Raw genomic sequence first — 22,913 nt, forward strand, 5'->3', positions numbered from 1 at the left:
GTACATTTTCCCTCTTCTATATACAAGTAGTATTTTTAAGAATCACTATTAACAGCATTAGCAAGTCAGTTTAAGGGCTATTCTTGACTGGTGCAATTGTATGTAATCCTAAATTTGATAGAAAATGTTTTCTCCATTTTGGGATGATAACATTGACATCATCATTGCAGTGGATACAGTTCTAACAAGTAAAACACTTAAAATAATTTTAGACAGAAAAAATTGATACTGGAGGCACTAAAAAAAAAATCAACCCGTGAAAGAATAATCCATGGATTGTTATATTTCTCCTGGGGAAAAACAGTGGTTTGATGAAAAATATGGGCAACTTTTTGCATTATTGTGTAACATGTAACAAATCCAGCTGTGGTGTAGTTCCTCTCCAGAAGGTGTTCGATAAGATAGCATGGAGAGGGAACAGGCTACAATGGATACAAAGCAAAGGCAGTAATTATGGTCCCAAGTGGCCTCATACTCTCTCCGGCTCAGGGAGAAGACTACGTTCTACTTCAACCCATGCCGAATAGTCAGAACTGGCCCAAGATTTGCCCCTAAATGGCAATATTATATATATATAAAAATAGGCATATAAAGAACTTACAATTTGATTGGGACATAAATACAATGGGAACAATCTTTTTCTCTACAGTTATTCATCCCTTCTATTTACACAACCAGTCAAGAATTAAAATGCAAACACACACGTTAATCAAAAATGCAAATAAATTTAGTTCCATTTCAGAGATGAGCAAAGATCTGGATGCGTTATTTTTTATTTTTATTTATCAGACTAGGGAGATGATCCTTCATCTCCACATTAATTTTGATTAAAATATTAGTATCCAAATACTAAAAAGGAACACAAGGTGAAAGAAATTTGATACATTTTTCCATATTTTTGTGAAAATGTGATTCCCGACTCAGACGGTTTTTGGAGTCCTTATCTACACTGTACTCTGCCTAAAATATATATAGATATTACATATAGCTAAATGCTTTAAAGGGTATTTCCACATCCAAGGCATCACTAGTGTATCTATAAGCACCAGATATCCCCAACATTTGCATTTATGACTTCAATTTCAGGAGCTGATTTAACAGCCAGCCTGCTTTTCAGCCAAAGTTTTCAAACTAGACTCTCACAAATAGACTTCTAGTTTCCAACAGAAGTCTTAGAGGGGAGAGGATTAGAAATCTTAATACAATTCTACAGACACTCTGCTAATTCCTAGAGTAGAAGCATGTGTTAAAATCTTTTATGATCTTTGTCCAATGCTTCTGTTTGGCCTTAAGTTTTCAAGTTAGGATCCTATTTGCTTTATTCTCTCCCTTATAAAACACCCATGGCAAGCATTCATGGAAATTCTCAGTCTTACACAATAAAAGAATTTAATTTGCACCTCACCTTTACAATTTTATATACGGCCTTCTTTTAACTTATTTTTATGCTCAGTTTCCAAAGCTGTTAACTCCTCCATCTATTGATTTTGTTTTTCTCCTTTTCTTTTTATGCAAACATTAATAAATTTCCCCTTTAATGTAAACTTAGTGGCTTCCCAGACCATTTTACTATTCACTTTCTCCACTATTGTGAATCATAAAATATCAAATGAACTCATTGAAGATCCTGAGATGATGGAGATAATACACAAGTATGCCTGTTTCTCACACTTTCTCCATGATTAACCCAACACTTGAGTATTATACCAGTTTGGGTATGATCAAACCATATAATTAGCCACATAGCTACATATCTGTTTCAGATCCATAATAAGAAATAGATATGTATTTATAATTAGTTCCAAAAGATACATATATATGCAGTCCTAGAAGATTATACAATTATATGCACACATCACCCAACATTACATCATCCAGTATTTTTAGTAGATTTAGACAGACATTGATTGAAGGCCAAATCAGTCAAGCACTTTTAAATCCCATAGACAACACTGGAAGAAGGAGCCTGGCAACTCAAGATCAACCTTTAGCACCCTCAGTCATTCTTGGGACAGTCTAAGAATAAATTCCACAAAGTGGATAATTAAAACCCACATCTTAATCTCCCTTTGTAAATCTTACTGTTTTGGAGAAAAAATTCATTTTAAAAAAATAACAGTGCATTATACTGATTAACTGAAGGTGTATTTGTAGACCCGGTACTTACTTCAGTGTCCCTAGTGGATCCTCTAATTAAAACATCACTCCAACTTTGTTATCAAAAGATTGTTTCTGCCCAGATGAAACGGCTTGGAAATTAAATTTGCAAGCCCATTTGCTTTTAAATAAGATGAGAAAAAGAAAATTGATTAAATTGTTCTCATTAGATTACTCCCATTATTATGGGCCTAATTGCACCTTTATGTGCACAAAAACATGCAGGAGCTGAGACTACAATGACAATGCATAAAACCCAAGCAATATCACCTGCATGTGTTCATTTCCTTGAGAATCACAGGTTCGTACAACTCCTCTTCACTCAAGACAGGACTAAGTATTATCTAAATCATCCCTGACAGGTTTTTATTTAACCTGTTCTTAAAAATCTCCAATGATGGAGATTCCATAACCTCCCTAGGCAATTTATTCCAGTGCTTAACCACCCTGACAGTTAGGAAGTTTTTCCTAATGTCCAACCTAAACCTTCCTTGCTACAATTTAAGCCCATTGCTTCTTGTCCTGTCCTCAGAGATTGAGAACAATTTTTCTCCCTCCTCCTTGTAATAACCTTTTATATACTTGAAAACTGTTATCATGCCTCCCCCCAGTCTTTTCTTCTTCAGACTAAACAAACTCAATTTTTTCAATCTTCCCTCAAAGGTCATGTTTTCTAGACCTTTAATCATTTTTGTGGCTCTTCTTTGGACTTTCTCCAATTTGTCCACATCTTTCCTCACATGTGGCCAGAACTGAACACCACATGCCAGGTGAGGCCTAATCAATGTGGAGCAGAGTAGAACAATTACTTCTTATATCTTCCTTACGACACGCTCCAATACATCCCAGAATACTGTTTGCTTTTTTTGGTAACAGCGTTAAATGGTTGACTTATATTTAGCTTGTGGTCCACTATGACCCCCAGATCCCTTTCTGCAGTACTCCTTCCTAGGCAGTCATTTCTCATTTGTTATGTGTGCAAATGATTGTCCCTTCCTAAGTGGAGTAGTTTGCATTTGTCCTTATTGAATTTCATCCTATTTACTTCAGACCATTTCTCCAGTTTGTCCAGATCATTTTGAATTTTAATCCTACCCTCCAAACCACTTGCAACCCTGCCCAGATTGGTATCATCCACAAACTTTATAAGTATATTCTCTATGCCATTATCTAAATCATTGATGAAGATATTAAACAGAACCGGAACCAGAACTGATCCCTGCGGGACCCATCTCAACATGCCCTTCCAGCATGACTGTGAACCACTGATAATTACTCTCTGGGAACGATTTTCCAACCAGTTATGCACCCAACTTACAGTAGCTCCATCTAAGTTGTATTTCCCTAGTTTGTTTATGAGAAGGTCATGTGAGACAGTATCAAAAAGCCTTACTAAATTTAAGATATACTGTATCTATCATTTTCCCACCATCCACAAAGCTTGTTATCCTTTCAAAGAAAGATATTAGGTTGACTTGCTTTGTTCTTGACAAATCCATGCTGTTACTTATCACCTTATTATCTTCTAGATGTTTTCAAATTGATTGCTTAATTATTTGCTCCATTATCTTTCCCGGTACTGAAGTTAAGCTGACTGGTCTCCAATTCCCCTGGCTGTCCTTATTCCTCTTTTTATAGATGGGCACTATATTTGCCCTTTTCCAGTCCTCTGGAATCTCACCCGTCTTCCATGACTTTTCAAGGATAATTGTTAATGGCTCAGATATCTCCTTAGTCAACTCCTTGAGTATTCTAGGATGTATTTCATCAGACCCTGGTGACTTGAAGACATCTAACTAACTTGTTCTTTCCCTATTTTAGTCTTTGATCCTACCTCATTTTCACTGTAATTCATTAAGTTAGATGTCCAAATTGCTTCTAAAACTTTTTGGTGAAAACAGAAATAAAAAAGTCATTTAGCACTTCTGCCATTTCCACATTTTCTGTTATCGTTTCCCCCCTCCCCCCATTGAGTAACAAGACTACCTGCTCTTAGTCTCTCTCTTGCTTCTAATGTATTTGTAGAATAATTTTCTTGTTACCCTTTATGTCTCTAGCTAGTTTATACTCATTTTGTCCCTACATACTTGTTATGTGTTTCTATTCATCCTTTGTAATTTGACCTAGGTACCACTTTTTGTAGGATTCTTTTTTGAGTTTCAGATAATTGATAATGCTCTGGTTAAGCCAGGGTGGTCTCTTGCCATACTTCCTATCTTCCAATGTAGTGGGATAGTTTGCTCCTGTGCCCTTAATAAGTCTCTTTGAAAAACTGCCAGATCTCTTGAACTGTTTTTCCTCTTAGACTTCCTTTCTTAGGAACATTACCTACCAACTCCCTGAGTTTGCTAGAGACTGACTTCTTGAAATCCATTTTCTTTATTGTGCTGTTTTCCCTCCTACTATTCCTTAGAATAATGAACTCATCATTTCATGATCACTTTCAAGCTGCCTTCCACTTCAAAATTCTCAACCAGTTCTTTCCTATTTGTCAAAATAAAATCTAGAACAGCCTCTCCCCTAGTGGCTTTCTCCACCTTCTGAAATAAAAAAATTGCCTCCAATACAGTCCAAGATCGTGTTGGATAATCTGTGCAGACAATGGCTAGCATGCACCTAGCAGTGTGCCAAGACCTTATTTACAGAATTATTAATTAAAATGGCATTACAGAGATGCCATACATTGTTGAAGTTCATAATCTCAGTGGTGGAAACTGTAGCTAATTAGTTGTTTTATCATTTAATTGTGTTATTTATTGTCATAGCTAACTCGCATATTCTTTTGCGATCAATGTGTGATGAATAAATTAAAGTTTAAGGTATAGATTGTGATGCTGGCAGACCACGTGCCAATTCATACCAAGGCCCTTAAGCCTCACTGAACACTGACAAATGTATAGCTGGAAGCCTATCTAGCTCACCTGTGTGTTAGTATTGGTAAAATGGATATTAGATTTATAAAAATGTGTTTAGATGTTATGAAATGCTTTTAAATTGCTACATGCACTAATCTCATATATAATATCTGTATCTCATGTTATAAGGTACTACTTAAGTCTTCGCATTGTAAATCTCTCAGTGTGTAACTCAAATACGAAAGAAGCATTAACTAATGTAAAATGCTGGCTTCCTACAGAAGATGTTCGGTCCTGCCCACCAAGAAGGCCTTTGAAACCAAGCGAGCCATTGTGAAACATCAAAGAACAAAGACTTTGTTAGTTGCTCCCCCTGACACTCATGAAGAGTTGACATGCATGTGGACTCATCCCATAAGCTTGAATTCTGGGGGTAGGGAATAAAAATCTATGACAAGAAGGAATTATATCTTTATGCTGCTTGGACTCTGAGGGGCAAGAATTACTAAGCATAAGGAAAAAGATCCCCAATACTTTGTCTAGGTTAGCCCTAAAGGACATATAGAGTTTGCTTATTATAGAATCTTCTATTACCTTTTGGAACCCAAGACTCATGTGTGGGTGTGTAGGTTTATTTGCTTTAACCTTGTAAATAACTTACTTCTTTCTCTTAGTTAACAAATCTTTAGTTAGTTTATTACAGGATTGGCTACCAGCCTTGTCTTTGATGCAAGATCTAAAGTGCAATTGACATGGAGTAAATGACTGGTCCTTTGGTACTGGGATTAACCTGAATATTGTTGTGTTGATGTAAGGGACCATATAGCACAAAGGCAAGTTTGCATAGGTGGCAAGATAAACTCGAGTACCCAAGGGGACTGTCTGTGACTTCACGGTTATGCTGCTATAGTGCTTGAGGAGTTCATACTTTATGATTGGCTAGAGAAAACCACGAATAGAACTCATAATCAACCTCACAACTTGGGATTTGAGCCTTGTTTTTTTACAGTCTGCTCTGAGGTTGGTACTCACACTCTAGAGCCACTCCAGACAGTTTATATAAATGTGTATATAAATCTCCCCACTGTATTTTCCACCAAATGCATCCGATGAAGTGAGCTGTAGCTCACGAAAGCTTATGCTCAAATAAATTTGTTAGTCTCTAAGGTGCCACAAATACTCCTTTTCTTTCCAGACAGCTTGATATAGATATAAGTAGATAGGATTATAAGAATACCAGATTGACAAGTATTATGCATGGTGAGTGTGTATTAGGTATGTATGCAAGGTAAGGCTCTAATGCAAGGCCTACAAGCTAAAGTCTGTAAGATTTCTGCCTAGGCATCAGGAGGGTTAACATTAGTAGGTGACCCAGGAATAGCCCTGGTACAGTAAAAGTTACAAAATTACTGTAAAAAAAAAAGTGACAATATGTGATGTCCAGGAAAATATGCCACAATTTACCCATCTTGACTGCAAGACACTTGATTGTTAAATCATGGAAAGTTTTGCTCTGACTGAAGGTTACCATGAGAATAAACATGCTAATGAGATACTAATGAGAACAAAGAATTAAAAGCATCTTATGAAAAGCAGGGCACCCCAACATTTATGGGGTGTGGAAGTACAGATAAGGAAAAGGGGATATGCATAAGGCATATGCATAAAGTGGTAGGTATGGTCATAACAGAGGATAAAAAGGTATAGATAGGCCAAGGAAAGACCAAGGAAAAACTCCATCAGGGGAAGACCCCTCTATCGATGACTCCCTGTTGAGAGATTCACCCAACTCTTTGATATCTTTGGGTATGTGAGTATTGTGGCAAATTGCTGGTACAATTGTGATGGGTCCCGTGCTTCCTCTTCTAGGGGGGCGGGGTTCAGGGTGCGGTTTCCTGCCCCTGAACTAGGGTATCTACTATCCCACTAGTAACCCAGAGAAGGGTAGTGGAGAGGGAGGGATCTGGGCCCGCCCTCTACTGCGGGTCCCAGCCCTTGTGCCCTAGGGATCGTGGTAAGCCACTTGAACTAGTGCTTCCTTCCCCTGGGCTATTTCCCTCTCCTGCTCTTCAGCTTGTGAGGCTTCTTGCCCTCTCTCTCTCTGCACAAGCCGGGTGTCTCTTTACCTAGGGTCTTGGTCTTCTAGCCAGCTATGGCACTTCTCCAAACTCTCCTCTACTTCAACTCCTTCTCCTGGCTGATTGAAGCGGGGGGGGGGGGGGTTAATCAGGTGACTAGCTTCAGGTGCTCTAATTGGCTTCAGGTGCTTTTAATTATTCTTCCCTCTACAGGGAATAAGGCTTCTCCTCATCCTGGGACTTACATCTCTCTCCTATATCACTCTTCTGCTGTATCACAGTATGAATACAACATTGACCATCACATGGGCTCTCTCAGGTTTTGTATGTATGGATTGAGTAATTTATAACACAAACAAGATTCTTTACTTGTAAATGTGTTTGTAGTCACTGTATTCATTCTTCATATACTCCTAGGTTGACTGACGCTAGGATAATTGCTAAGAGTGACTGTGAACCTGTTGATCTTAAAACTGTAAGAACATAGGAGCCAGACTTATTGATTAGGAACACTGTGGTTTAACACAGAACTATCCATTCAGTTTAAGAAAATGCTACAAAACTAATATGGGCAAGGTAGCCAGAGGTTGAGACTGAGATGTAACCCAGTACTAATAACATCTATTGAATGGCTTTCTAGATGTGTGAGGTGTCCAAGGAATGGTTATGAAGAATTTGAGACAGGAAGGATTTAATAGAGAAATGGGGACCACTTCTGTGCACTGTTTATAGGACAGCAGTGACTACATCCTAGGAGCCGCATGGGGAACTGGTAAAATGCACATGCACTACACACAACTATAAAAGTTTCCTTTTAAACAGCCAAAGGATAAACTCAACACTAGCCAGTCTAGACTACACATTAGCAGGACAATGCACACACTCAAAAAATTGAGTCATGCACACCTATTTAAAGAATTCTTAAAGCAAACTGTGGAAAAATACAGAAATTCATAAAATTCCTATCAAAAGCTGTTTCCAGAGGGAGTAAGCAGCTGGACAGCAAGTTCCACCCCTTGTTTGGGGGGTGGGGAGCAGTGTGTGCCAGACAGAAGATCTGCACCCTGTAATTGTGCTTACAGACCCTGAGATAGGGCAGTATCTGGGCTCCGTTCAGGCTCCAGGAGCTTAACACACCCCTGGGAATTCAGAGACAGAGGCTTGGATTCCCCTCATAGCACTCCCAGTGGGTAGCCAGGAAGGGGTGTTTTCTAAGATCTGTGATACCCTCAATTTAGCAATTACAGTTCAGGTCTTGAAGATGAAGGCTTACTGGACTAGGCCTTGGGGACACAGCTCGTAGCATTACATTAGAGATAGTATTAATGTAAACTGAAAGATTACAGTACCAGATCCCAAGAAGTGCTGAACGTCTGCAAGATACATTGGCCAAAATCTGAAGTCATTACTCAATTTCTGTTAAACTTTTGTTTTTCTGGAAATGGGAAGTTTGCCTTAATAAGGAATGAAAACTGAGCAAGGACCTCAGGATTTGGGTCATTGACTTCAGTGGGAGTTGTGGATGCTTTGCAGGTGCTCAGGATTTTGCTCATGCATATAAACGGACCTGACCAGCATCTGGTATACAAGCTCTTGTATGTTTTCTGTACCACCACATGTTTTGAAGTTCCATCAGGAGAACTGCGTGCATAAGCAATCAGATATGGGTTGGTCAGCATTGTGATCCAATAGATGGGGAAATAGATGTGGGAAGGGGCAAGGAATAAAAGAGTTCTTGTTAAATTATTTTAACAACAAATTTAATTTAATAAATATCGACAGATAACTGGGAAGTGGGGATTCCTCATGTTAAATATTTAGAGCCAAATTCCATTTTCTCTTAAACAGGAGCAAATCAGGAGTACAGCCAATGAAGTCAATGTTTTCCAATGAAGCCAAGGGAGTTATGTTATGCTCATAGACTTTAAGGCCAAAAGGGACCATCTAGTCTGACCTCCTGCACATTGCATGCCATAGAATCTTACTCACCTGCTCCTGTTATAGGCCCCTAACCTCTGGCTGAGTTATTGAAGTCCTCAAATCATGATTTAAAGACTTCAAGTTACAGAGAATCCACGATTTATACTAGTTTAAACCTGCGGCCCATGTTTCAGAGGAAGGCGAAAAACCCCGAGGGTCTCTGCCAATCTGACCCAGGAGAAAATTCTTTCACAACCCCAAATATGGCGATCAGTTAGACCCTGAGCATGTGGGCAAGGCCCACCAGCCAGACACCTCGGAAAGAATTCTCTGTAGTAACACAGAGCTGTTCCCATCTTGCGTACATCACAAGCCATTGGAAATATTTAGTGTAAATGAGAGATGGATTTGGTCCTCACCAGTTCAAACTTTATGCAAATATAAAACCAGAACAACTTATTGTATTAATGATTAAGAAAAATTAGATCATATAATCTTAGCTTTAGTAGTCATTGCTCTTTCTGAAGGGAAATGAGTAAGATATTCTGCAGGACTGGAAGAGACTAATAAATCTTCAGACAGAAACTTCTGTATTTAAAGAAAATTATAGGACACTTTCACTTTCACTGTTTTAGATGAGCCTGAAAGAAGGTGGGTTTTTTTGTTTTTTTTTTTTAAATTCATTTGGTGAACTAAAAAAATATGTTTTTGGGTTGAATAACTTGTTTTGGGTTGAAAAATATTTTAATTTCATTTGATCTATGACCCTTTTAAGAAAAGTTAAAATAAAATTGAAGTTTCAAAATGAAAAGTCATTTTGAATTGAAAAATTAAAATACATTTTGAATCAACATAACAAAATGTTTTGTTTCAAAAATGTGAAAAATTGAATGTTTTGATATTTTTAAGAGGTTTTCCCCCTGACTGAAACAATTTGGGAAATTCAACACAAATTTGCAAATGTTTCAGTAAACCTAAGTCTGCATTTTTTGGTGAAAAAGTTTCAGCCAAAAATCTTTGCCCAGCTCTACTTGCTGGTCCTTTTTAGTTATTTACAGACCATAAAAGTAAAAATAATCTCATTGCAAATTATGTTCTGGAAAATAATGACTAACTGCTGTTAATAGCCATCTGTAATGTCTCAATTGTTAATTCTTAAATAATAATGGTTATATACTAGAAACAACAGGCCAAACTGCCCAATGGATCACCTCAGTTTACATAGACATAAATGGTGGAGGACAATCCTGGCAGCAAAAACCAACTGGGCGGATCAGGTTGTGGTGGTGTAGTGCACTCTCCGATCCCTTGCTGATGCTATGCTTTCACATCACAGCAGCCACAAGTACTGTTTTCTATCCTCTCAAGTTGACTAGGAGACTCCATCCCATCTTGGTGGACAAAGATCTGTCCTCAGTTGTTCATGTCTTCATCACCTCTTGACTGGGACTACAGCAATACAATATACCTGGACATGAAACCTTCAGCACAAGGAAACTCGAACTTGTGCAAACCACTGAAGTGCATCTCCTCAGCAACACAGGCTATCATGAGAGCATCACACCTATCCACTACTCTCTACACTGCCTTAGAATTTTTAATCAAGTTCAGTGTTTTGGTCTTTAGTTTCAAAGCACTCCATATCCTGGTCCAAGGATACCTCAAAGACATCTGAAGTTCTGAGATGAAGTATCATAGACAGCTTCGCTCCTCGGGCACAATAGAACGTTCCACAATAAGAGTAAAGCTTGTCTGTATGGGAGATAGAACTCTCTCTGGGGGTAGTCCAAAACTATGCAACAAACTTCCCCCACCCCCAGGAACTAAGGACCATCACAAACCTCACCACTTTCTGCTCCAAGTGCAAGGCACATTTCTTTGACTTTTGCTTTCTCTAATACAAAAAGAGGTATATCTTTAAATAAGTAAAAACCCTCCCAAAACAACACACTCCACTGCACAAGCTTCTCCCTCTGGAGAGAGGATGAGAGTACAAACACACTTGACAGATACGCAGTCATATTACTTAATGTCCAACTAGAAGGCGCTCATACTATGGTGATGAGTGTGATATAGATATAGAACAGACATTTGATTTAAAAGTAATTATGTACAAGAAGAATGCGTGTAAAGATTGTTATTCCACCTTAGAGTTAGGGTTAATATTAACAGTGTTTTCTTTCATGTTTCACTTGATGCATAACTCCTTGATGGAATTACAGCCTTGCTACATACAGTTGAGTGCACATTATTCCAAATTTAATTAAAAAGCCCAGACCCCACAGCTTGCCAGCAAAAGAAAAAATATACTTTAGATCCGCAAAGCCTTTGGAGAACTATAATTCACTAGCTCTCATATACGCTCTCCATGGACACCACTATTCAGCATTTTTGAAGTGTGAAGCAAATACAGGAACATTTTGTTCCTACATGTTGTCAGTTTAACAATTTGACTGTCTCCCAGAGCGCTCCACTGCACTCTGAGGGGACATGTTGGATTGGCTTCTGAACTGGAGAACAGCCACATGCCTGTTTTTGAAGCTTAAAACCTTTAACTTTCACTGTTGAAATCCTAGTTGAGTACTAATGCTCAACTGAAAAGTTTTCCAGGGAAAGCGAAACTTAAAACACACACTTTTGCAACTTTTAAGCCAGCTATAGCATCTCTTGGACAGCAACCATCCTGGATTCTCCTCACTGAGGTCGAAGTCTTCCGTGGCTGTTCTGAAGCTTTAAGTACTTTTTTTTAATTGGAAAATTCTTATAGGAATATGGAGTCTTGATAAGTAGGGCTAACCATAGGAAGCCCAAATTCCACTGGATGGAACACCCAGGATTTAATGTCTCATCTAAATGACTAGCTTTCTCTCTCTGTAAAACAGAAGAGCCACCCTCGCATGTACCATACATTACTTGCAAATTGAGGCCCAGACCTTCAGCTATGGGACGATGCACATACCACTAGTTGGGTGTAAAAAGATGGCTCAAACTCACCACAGTGTGCAGTGCTACTCCCTGGGCATAAGCCAGAGCAGTATAGTGCGTGCCTTAAAAGGTCAGCTGTAAATGGCCAAAATGGTCAGTGGAGATCATCTCCCACCCTTTTTCCCCCCCACACTCCCTTCCTGACAGAGAAGGGAGTGGCTTTGGGTCTTCTCTGCCAGTTCTATGCTATCAGAATATTCCCCTTACACAGTGACTAATTATGCCAATATAGATGAAAATCTCCTAATGCTGAGGTGTAAAGCAGCTACATGGCACCAGAGCATCTAGTCCTGTTTCTCCAAAAGATCACACAAAGAAACTATCAGAGATTATCTCTGTAGTGACTCCCTTTTATCGAATATCCAGAAAGCAGATTCCTTGGCAGCCAACCTCTTAAACTGTGAATACCTCCCCATGAATATTGTTCATAAACACTGTCATAAGGCAACCCCTTCCTGGAGCGCCTTCCATCAGCAGTATACAGCACAACAAGCTCATCCACCTTAGTTTCCACTCAGTCCAGCCATAAAAAGAACACAATCTATTCCCAGACTCCTTATGCCCTCGTTCCAGGGCTCCACTTTCTAGGCCATCTACTGGAGAACTCCCATATTCTATTATTTATGAGGCCCAGGTGCCCTCTCTGAAGCCCATTTGGGGTCAACTGACTAGTCACAGATGCAATAGCTTCTTCCCTTTTAAAGTGCCAGTGTCATCGTGACACACTCCCTTTAATGTGTGAAAGGCTACATCCAAGCAGTCAATTAAAATGACACACTAATCCCAGTTTCATAGGTCTGAAGAGAACAGTCCTGTACTTTAGCAGATTTTCCTCATCAGTTTTGTATTGCTTCCTCTGTTTTTCCCCCCCATAAAGTCCTCCACAGAAATTCTGAAACAAACAACTGGGTGACAGTCCCATAAGCCTTTGTACATCACCTTAACTGTATTATAACTCAAGTCAACTGCTTTACTATGACACCTGTGGTATTTGATGTGACATGTGAACTAAAGAGAATACTGTCACAGTGTAAAATAAAGAAAAAGAAGCTCTTACTGTTCAGAAATGGCTGTGTAAATCAGTAGATTTCCAGAAGGAGATTTCTTTTGAAGTTTACAGTTACTATTGCTCACCTTAATTATAAAAGCACATAATTCAACATGACATTGATTCAATGAATTAAGAACGCCGAGTAAATCATGCTTGGCAACCGACAAACCCTCCATGTTAAGTTGTAACACGCACAGAGCTGGACCAATGACATAAGTCACCAGGCTGCATGTTGGGGTTGTTGGCGATGACAGTGCTGGGATTCATTGAGCTGGTGATCATGGAATTTGTCTTGCTGGTTGGATCATTAGCTTCCCTGACTGCTGTCAGGTACTGGCGGGTGGCGCGATGAGGATGCTGATTTATTGCCCCCATGCGCATCATATCCGGCACCCTGCGTCCAACTCCACTCCCATGGCTTCCAGTTTTAAGCAATATTGCTCCTCCTCGTATCAGACAAGAGGTTGCCACTGGCAAGTTACTAGAGAAAATACACTCCAGCCCAAGCCTGCCTCTGCACAATGACTTGTCTAAACTACGAGTTGCACATTTGCCATCACTTCACCCATTATGGTCTCATCTGCCACGCCAGGATGTTAGGGCGGAAACGCTCCGGTGAGAGGAATAGATATGTTATAATCCCCAACCAGTCCCTTGTCGCTGACCCCACAATTTGCCCACCTGGTTTTGACCTGCCCTGTTGCCAGTGGTCCCTGTTGAACAGCTTCCAGACTGGAAAAGGTCTCTGTGCAGCCAACCAGTATTGCTGGGGCCTTTGTGACAGCCCTTTGTGCAGCTGCGGCTCATAGTCGATGAATGCCTGATGACTAGGTTCAGTGGTGGCCTAGAAGAACTGCTGCACACCACTGAAGATGCTATAGCTTGGCCAGAAGATTATGCACATGCTAAATAAAAGAATGAATTAAGAGTACAATACTCACTTATGAAACCAAAGAAGTATAGGAAAATTGTGACAGTATGTGATATGGCGATCTTGTTTTTGTGGTTACCTTGCCATTACCAGATAACCTTGTTGTCTGCATAGCTCTGCAATTAATTCACTATCCTCTGTACAGCAGCATTCTTTGGCTAGTAGGATATTCAGTTAAATTAAAAATGCTATGTCAGTGCAATGTTGTGCGCAAATTTAAATTAAAACATCTGGAAATGCAAAAAGATACCAATGGTACCTTAACATGAGCAAAATGCACATATGTAATAGTTGAGATTTTTATTTTTCCTATTAATGTATAGCTTAATACATTTATTAATATAACCATTAATAAGTAACAACTAATACTGTAGCACTAGAACCCCTGATGTGTGAATGTGTCCAGGTTAACATACCTAGATGAACCCTAAATTCTGTATTTTCTTTGCAAAATAGATAATTGTGCTTTTAAACCTCAGGATACTCCATTGACAGAGTGCTTGTGGAAGATAAGATGAAGATTCTTTCTATGAGTTGCTGGGATTGTTGAAACGGTTGATGGTCTGTGATGCCCAAAAGCCTGAAGAAGTTTTTATTTCCCCAGTTCTGAGATGCATCTTAAGCAATATCTTTGGCTTTCTATTTTCCACACAGGTTTCATAGTAGCAGCCGTGTTAGTCTGTATTCGCAAAAAGAAAAGGAGTACTTGTGGCACCTTAGAGATAACAAATTTATTAGAGCATAAGCTTTCGTGAGCTACAGCTCACTTCATCGGATGCATTTGGTGGAAAAAACAGAGGGGAGATTGATATACACACAGAGAGAACATAAAACAATGGGTTTATCATACACACTGTAAGGAGAGTGATCACTTAAGATAAGTCATCACCAGCAGCGGGGGGAGGGGGGAAAGGAGGAAAATCTTTCATGGTGACAAGCAAGGTAGCCTAATTCCAGCAGTTAACAAGAATATCTGAGGAACAGTGGGGGGTGGGGTGGGGTGGGGGGGGAGAAATAATATGGGGAAATAGTTTTACTTTGTGTAATGACTCATCCATTCCCAGTCTCTATTCAAGCCTAAGTTAAATTGTATCCAGTTTGCAAATTAATTCCAATTCAGCAGGCTCTCGTTGAAGTCTGTTTTTGAAGCTTTTTTGTTGAAGGATAGCCACTCTTAGGTCTGTAATCGAGTGACCAGAGAGGTTGAAGTGTTCTCCAACTGGTCTTTGAATGTTATAATTCTTGACGTCTGATTTGTGTCCATTCATTCTTTTACGTAGAGACTGTCCAGTTTGGCCAATGTACATGGCAGAGGGACATTGCTGGCACATGATGGCATATATCACATTGGTAGATGCGCAGGTGAACGAGCCTCTGATAGTGTGGCTGATGTGATTAGGCCCTATGATGGTATCCCCTGAATAGATATGTGGACAGAGTTGGCAACGGGCTTTGTTGCAAGGATAGGTTCCTGGGTTAGTGGTTCTGTTGTGGGGTGTGTGGTTGCTGGTGAGTATTTGCTTCAGATTGGGGGGCTGTCTGTAAGCAAGGACTGGTCTGTCTCCCAAGATCTGTGAGAGTGATGGGTCGTCCTTCAGGATAGGTTGTAGATCCTTGATGATGCGTTGGAGAGGTTTTAGTTGGGGGCTGAAGGTGATGGCTAGTGGCGTTCTGTTGTTTTCTTTGTTGGGCCTGTCCTGTAGTAGGTGACAACAAAAAAGCTTCAGAAACAGACTCCAACGAGAGACTGCTGAATTGGAATTAATTGGCAAACTGGATACAATTAACTTAGGCTTGAAAAGAGACTGGGAATGGATGAGTCATTACACAAAGTAAAACTATTTCCCCATGTTATTTCTCCCCCTCACCCCACCCCCCACTGTTCCTCAGATATTCTTATTAACTGCTGGAATTAGCCTACCTTGCTTGTCACCATGAAAGGTTTTCCTCCTTTTTCCCCCCCTCCCCCGCTGCTGGTGATGGCTTATCTTAAGTGATCACTCTCCTTACAGTGTGTATGATAAACCCATTGTTTCATGTTCTCTGTGTGTGTGTATATATAAATCTCCGCTCTGTTTTTTCCACCAAATGCATCCTATGAAGTGAGCTGTAGCTCACGAAAGCTTATGCTCTAATAAATTTGTTAGTCTCTAAGGTGCCACAAGTACTCCTTTTCTTTTTGCGAATACAGACTAACACGGCTGCTACTATGAAACCTGTCATTATGCAAGGCACTGAATTTAGCTGTATAGTGTGGAAATCTGTCAACTTCATGAAAAAACTCATACAGATACGGACAGACATCATCTTCCTCTCCAAATGCAAACAGATGAATTTTTTACCTTCAGTCCTTTCGGTATGATGTCCATTACAATCTACTACCACACAGACTATGCTAACAGTTTGTGCCACACACTCTCAAAGAAACTGCGGAACCACCTGATCAACATCCTCTACAGCAAACAGGGAAAGATTAAGAATGAGCTCTCAAAACTGGATACTCTCATAAAGAACCAACCTTCCACACAAACTTCCTCGTGGCTAGACTTTACAAAAACTAGACAAGCCATTTACAACACACACTTTGCTTCTCTACAAAAGAAAAAGGACACTAAGCTATCTAAACTACTACATGCCACAAGGGGCCACAACATTGGTTCCCGTAACCCACCCAGCAATATTGTTAATCTATCCAACTATACTCTTAGCCCAGCAGAAGAATCTGTCCTATCTCGGGGCCTCTCCTTTTGCCCCTCCACCCCCATGAACATGATACAGTTCTGTGGTGACCTAGAATCCTATTTTCGACGTCTCCGACTCAAGGAATATTTCCAACATACCTCTGATCAACATATTAACCCACAGAGACCTTCCTACCAACACTACAAAAAGAAGGATTCTGGGTGGACTCCTCCTGAAGGTCGAAACAGCAGCCTGGACTTCTACATAGAGTGCTTCTGCCGACGTGCACGAGCTGAAATTGTGAAAAAGCAGCATAGCTTACCCCATAACCTCAGCCATGCACAACACAATGCCATCCACAGCCTCAGAAACAACTCTGACATCATAATCAAAAAGGCTGACAAAGGAGGTGCTGTCATCATCATGAATAGGTCGGAGTATGAACAAGAGGCTACTAGGCAGCTCTCCAACACCACTTTCTACAAGCCATTACCCTCTGATCCCACTGAGAGTTACCAAAAGAAACTCCAGCATTTGCTCAAGAAACTCCCTGAAAAAGCACAAGAACAAATCTGCACAGACACACCACTAGAACCCCGACCTGGGGTATTCCATCTGCTACCCAAGATCCATAAACCTGGAAATCCTGGATGCCCCATCATCTCAGGCATTGGCACCCTGACAGCAGGATTGTCTGGCTATGTAGACTCCCTCCTCAGGCCCTACGTTACCAGCACTCCCAGCTATCTTCGAGACACCACTGACTTCCTGAGGAAACTACAATCCATTGGTGATCTTCCTAACAACACCATCCTAGCCACTATGGATGTAAAAGCCCTCTACACCAACATTCCACACAAAGATGGACTACAAGCCATCAAGAACAGTATCCCCGATACTGTCACGGCTAACCTGGTGGCTGAACTTTGTGACTTTGTCCTCACCCATAACTATTTCACATTTGGGGACAATGTATACCTTCAAATCAGCGGCACTGCGATGGGTACCCGCATGGCCCCACAGTATGCCAACATTTTTATGGCTGACTTAGAACAACGCTTCCTCAGCTCTCGTCCCCTAATGCCCCTACCCTACTTGCGCTACATTGATGACATCTTCATCATCTGGACCCATGGAGAAGAAGCTCTTGAGGAATTCCACCATGATTTCAACAATTTCCATCCCACCATCAACCTCAGCCTGGACCAGTCCACACAAGAGATCCACTTCCTGGACACTACGGTGCTAATAAAGGATGGTCACATAAACACCATCCTATATCGGAAACCTACTGACCGCTATTCCTACCTACATGCCTCTAGCTTTCATCCAGATCATACCACTCGATCCATTGTCTACAGCCAAGCTCTACGATATAACCGCATTTGCTCCAACCCCTCAGACAAACACCTACAAGATCTCTATCATGCATTCCAACAACTATAATACCCACCTTCTGAAGTGAAGAAACTGATTGACAGAGCCAGAAGAGTACCCAGAAGTCACCCACTACAGGACAGGCCCAACAAAGAAAACAACAGAACGCCACTAGCCATCACCTTCAGCCCCCAACTAAAACCTCTCCAACGCATCATCAAGGATCTACAACCTATCCTGAAGGACGACCCATCACTCTCACAGATCTTGGGAGACAGACCAGTCCTTGCTTACAGACAGCCCCCCAATCTGAAGCAAATACTCACCAGCAACCACACACCACACAACAGAACCACTAACCCAGGAACCTATCCTTGCAACAAAGCCCGTTGCCAACTCTGTTCACATATCTATTCAGGGGATACCATCATAGGGCCTAATCACATCAGCCACACTATCAGAGGCTCGTTCACCTGCGCATCTACCAATGTGATATATGCCATCATGTGCCAGCAATGCCCCTCTGCCATGTACATTGGCCAAACTGGACAGTCTCTACGTAAAAGAATAAATGGACACAAATCAGACGTCAAGAATTATAACATTCAAAAACCAGTTGGAGAACACTTCAATCTCTCTGGTCACCTGATCACAGACCTAAGAGTGGCTATCCTTCAACAAAAAAGCTTCAAAAACAGACTCCAACGAGAGCCTGCTGAATTGGAATTAATTTGCAAACTGGATACAATTAACTTAGGCTTGAATAGAGACTGGGAATGGATGAGTCATTACACAAAGTAAAACTATTTCCCCATGGTATTTCTCCCCCCCACCCCACCCCACTGTTCCTCAGATATTCTTGTTAACTGCTGGAATTAGCCTACCTTGCTTGTCACCATGAAAGGTTTTCCTCCTTTCCCCCCCCCTGCTGCTGGTGATGGTTTATCTTAAGTGATCACTCTCCTTACAGTGTGTATGATAAACCCATTGGTTTCATGTTCTCTCTGTGTGTATATCAATCTCCCCTCTGTTTTTTCCACCAAATGCATCCGATGAAGTGAGCTGTAGCTCACGAAAGCTTATGCTCTAATAAATTTGTTATCTCTAAGGTGCCACAAGTACTCCTTTTCTATTTTCCACACAGTATATCAAGGAAAATTTTGAAGGCAATGGTTGAAAACCCCTGATGGCAACTCTAGCAGAGGGGGATTTGGCGGAAAGAGGTATTTCAAACAATTAATACCTTCCCTATCTGAATTCTCAAAATTACAGTGAATGGTTACTAAGCTATTGATTATGGGAAACTTCAGTTGAGTGTGTTACTCTTATAAATACATCTACATTACAATCCCTCTGCATCCTTCATGCTCTTCTGTCTGTAAAAGATTTAGTCATCTCTAACACATCACCATGCCCTTCAAGCTGGTTATTCTATTAGAATGGCCAAAACTCATTGTTAAGATAGGATACAATGGCAGGTGCTTCAGAGGGAATGAACAGAGCTGGGCAATTATCCAATGAACCAGCCCTTGTCATCCAGTCCCAGCTTCTGGCAATCAGAGGCTAGCACACCCAGAGAACATGGTTGCTGACCCTGAGCATCTTGGCTAAAAGCAATTGATGGAATTATCCTCCAAGAACATATCTAATTCTTATTTGAACCCAGTTTAATTTTTGGCCTTCACAACATTTCCTGGCAATGAGTTCCACAGATTGATTGTGCATTGCATGAAGACGTAGTTCCTTTTTTTAAAGTTTTAAACCTGCTGCCTATTAATCTCAGTGGGTGACCCCTGCTTTTTGTGTTCTGTAAAGGGGTAAATAACTCTTCCTTATTCACTTTTGCCACACCATTCATGATTTTATAGACCTCTATCATATCCCCCTCTTAATTGTACCTTTTCCAAGTCCCAGTCTTTTTAATCTCACCTCATATGGAAGCAGTTCCACACCATTAAGTAATTTTTGTTGCCCTTCTCTGTGCCTTTTCCAATTCTAATATATATATTTTGAGATGGGGTGACAAGAACTACTTGTAGTATTCAAGATGTGGGTGTACCATGGATGTATATAGTGCCATTCTATTTACTGTCTTATTATTATCTCTCTTTCCTAATGGTTCCTAACATTGCTAACTTTTTTGACTACTGTTGCAGACTCAGCAGATGTTTTCAGAGAACTATCCACGATGACTCCATGAATGTTCCTGTGTGTTAACAGCTAAATTAGACCCCATCGTTGTATATGTACAGTTGGTATTATGTTTTTCAATGTGCATTACTTTGAATTTATCAACACTGAATTTCATCTGCCATTTTCTTGCCCAATCGCCCAGTTTTGTGAGGTACCTTTGTAACTCTTAGAGTCTGCTTTGGACTTAACTTTCTTGAGTAGTTTTGTATCAGTTGCAAATTTTGCCACCTCACCGTTTACTCCTTTTTTCCAGATCATTTATGAATATGTTAAACAGCACTGGTCCCAGTAAAAATCCCTTAGGGACTTTGCCATTTACCGCTCTTTTCTGAGAATTGACCATTTATTCCCTTTGTTTCCTGTCTTTTAAGCACTTACTGATCCATGAGAAGACCTTCCCTCTTATCCCATGACTGCTTCCTTTGCTTTAGAGCCTTCGGGGAAGAGACCTTGCCAATGGCTTTCTGAAAGTCTAAGTATACTGTATCCACTGGATCACCCTTGTCCACATGTTTGTTGACCCCCTCAAAGAATTCTAGTAGATTGAGAAGGTATGATTTCCCTTTACAAAAGTCATGTTGTCTCTTCCCCAACAAATAGTGTTCATCTATGTGTCCGATAATTCTGTTCTTTACTATAGTTTCAACCATTTGCCTGGCTCTAAAGTTAGACTTACTGATCTGTAATCGCCAGGATCACCTCTGGAGCCTTTTTAAGAAATTGGTGTTACATTAGCTATCCTCCAGTCATCAGGTACAGAGCAGATTTAAGTGATAGGTTATATACCACAGTTATAGTTCTGTAATTTCATATTTGACTTATTTCAGAACTCTGGTGAATATCCTCTGGTCCTGGTGACTTATTACTATTTAATTTGTTCCAAAACCTTCTCAATTGACACCTCAATCTGGGAAAGTTCCACAGTAAAGACCATTGCAAAAAAATAAATTTAGTTTCTCCACACTTACCTTATCTTCCTTGAATGCATCTTTAGCAGCTTGATTATCCAGTGGCCCCGCTGATTGTTTAGTGGGCTTCCTGGTTCTGATGTACTTAAATTTTTTTGAATATACATTCAAAAGAGTCTATACAACAGCATGAAATATGGCACCATTCCACTGTGGCACGGCAAGGGTTGCCAAAAAACAATCTGAAGATCTACTATCTTTATTGGTTAATATTACCAGGATCAGATGCAGGAATGTGACCAAGGAGCACTCGGCACAGTTTGAGATGGGGGATACAAAGATGGCTTTAACCCACTTTTTTGCTCGCCCCAATCCTGGGGCTATCTGGTGCAAGTTTGTGTCCCTGACCTAAAATAGAGCAACCTAAGGGCTGATTTAATTTATGACAGCTGTCAGAGGTCCCAAAGTTTATTCCATCAGCTGGGTGTTCTCTGTCCTTTGGGTGTATGGAAGGCCTGCTTACACTCCTGTTTTCCCAGCCACATCCCCTACAATGACAGCCAGGAAGTGGGTAACGAGAATCTATTACAGAGGCTCTGCACAATGATTTTCCTATTAGTATTTATTATTGTACTGCAGTACAGCCTACAAGTCCCATTCACAGATCCCATCACAATAGGCACTTTACAAGCACAAAACAGAAAGACAGCCTTGCCTCCAAGCATCTTACAGTTTAAATAAATGCAGAAGGTACCCTGGGCAGGTATTAAGAACCATGTCCACAATTTTTCCACCAGAAGAGATCTGAACTTTGGTGTTTGTTTCCAAAACATTAAAATAAGTCTAAGTCTTTAATGATAAAAAAAGGGAATTTTCCATAAACATTTTAGCCAAAATGTTGTCTCTGTTTTTCACATCATGAAAATTCAAAATGTTTTGAGCAGTTGTATTTTTTCCACATCATTGCCCTGATATCTAGAATCTTTCCCCTTCTTCATCTGAATGACTCCTTTAAAAGTATCTCCTTTGTTTGCAGTTTTGTAAGTGTGGTTGTACTATGCCCTTGTGTCTTATGCATTTTTAAATGAAGTATTACACAGAAGCTCAGGTCTTTGGTAGGGAGATACTATATAAGGGCCAACTTCTGTCCTAGCTTATACAGGATATGATCTGATGTGAATTAGTTATTTGTATTACAGTGGTTATTCAGGTATTGTAGTCCATAGAGCTAGCTTTAGCATTTATTTTATTCAGCCGTAATGCAAGGAACCTAGAGAACGAAGATATTAACTTCAGCTATTAGCATAAGGCTTGAGGATTATGAACTTTGGCACAAATAAATGGCTTACTGGTCACCCATGATGTTTGGGGAACTGGAATAGAGAGCATCAGGGGGAATTTTTTTCCTATGATGACACCAGCCAACCAAAGAACATGAGCTAACACCAGCTTCTGGACAGAACATCTACAGATATCTAACCAGAAGAGTGCCGGCAATGAATTGATGGATAAGATAATAGGTTGAGATCATTAATATTACTAACCTGACAGGAGAAGGACACCAACATTAGTAGGATGAGAAAATACAAATAAGTCAGAAGGGAGAAACCCCTACTGAATATGCGTTAGATATAGTGGCATCAGCTTACCATATTATAAAAGTTGTACCCCAGCCTACATGCAGAAGGAGAGAGAGAGATTTAGTAGCCCTTGGGATGATGGACCACTGGGGACGAGGAGGAAGGCGATGGGGATGAGAAAGATAACGACTAACAT

Source organism: Dermochelys coriacea, chromosome 2, assembly GCF_009764565.3.
Source record: "Dermochelys coriacea isolate rDerCor1 chromosome 2, rDerCor1.pri.v4, whole genome shotgun sequence".
NCBI lineage: Eukaryota > Metazoa > Chordata > Testudines > Dermochelyidae > Dermochelys > Dermochelys coriacea.